General features: G+C 36.6%; 1 non-coding gene across 1 annotated transcript; it reads left to right on the top strand.

The window, feature by feature from the left end:
• Positions 1 to 246: 246 nt before the first annotated feature.
• Positions 247 to 350, top strand: LOC118996733 (U6 spliceosomal RNA). Its single transcript, XR_005068546.1, has one exon. It is a non-coding gene; the product is annotated as a U6 spliceosomal RNA (small nuclear RNA).
• Positions 351 to 926: the final 576 nt, after the last annotated feature.

Genomic DNA, 926 nt, shown 5'->3' with positions numbered 1-926 from the left:
GAGCGTGCTCTCTCAGGGCTGCTATCTCCAAAACCACACTCAGTGATCTCCAGCAAAGGAGGTAAAATACCTATGCACATAAAACTATAGGACACTGAAGAAAGAAATTGAGGATGCTACCAATAAGTGGAGGCATATCTGGTATTCGTGAAGACCAATCTTTTGGAAGGATTGGAAGGATTAACGTCATTAAAATGTCCAAAGTAATCTATAGATTCAAAGCAATTCCTATTAAGATACAAATGCGTGCTTGCTTCAGCAGCACATATACTAAAACTGGAACGATACAGAGATTAGCATGGCCCCTGCTCAAGGATGACAGGCAAATTCGTGAAGCGTTCCATATTTTAAAAAAAAGATACAAATGCCATATTACACANGCAATCATGAGAAAAAAGGAACAAGTTAGGGGGATAACGATACCTGATATCAAATTATACCACAAGGTCACTAATCAAAACAGTCTGGTACTGGCATAACAGCAGACACATAGATCATGAAACAGAAATAAACTCTTGTTTTTCATGGTCAACTAATATTTGACAAAGGAGGTAAGAGCATATGGTGGAGTAAGGACAGTCTCTTCAATAAATGGTGTTGGAGGAACTGGACTGTTCATGCAAAAAAAAAGAATCTACATCATCTAACATCATGCACAGAAATAAATCAAAATGGATAAAAGACGTGATATAAGTTATGATACCATATAAATCTTAGCAGAAAATGCAGGCAGTAAGGATTTTAATATCTTGCACAGCAATATATTTCCTCATTTAACTCCTAGTGCAATGGAAATAAAGGAAAAAGTAAACAATTTGGACTACATCAAAGTAAAAATCTTTGGCACAGGTAAAGAAATCATGATCAAAATAACAAGGGAACCAACATGGCACGGCATCTATCATTGGCATGGGAGGACATATTTG

This window comes from Sturnira hondurensis, unplaced genomic scaffold (genome assembly GCF_014824575.4).
Source record: "Sturnira hondurensis isolate 20B ecotype Veracruz unplaced genomic scaffold, ASM1482457v3 Scaffold0011572, whole genome shotgun sequence".
Taxonomy (NCBI): Eukaryota; Metazoa; Chordata; class Mammalia; order Chiroptera; family Phyllostomidae; genus Sturnira; species Sturnira hondurensis.
Note: the sequence above shows the minus strand (reverse complement) of the source record. Positions and strands in the feature narration are given on the sequence as shown.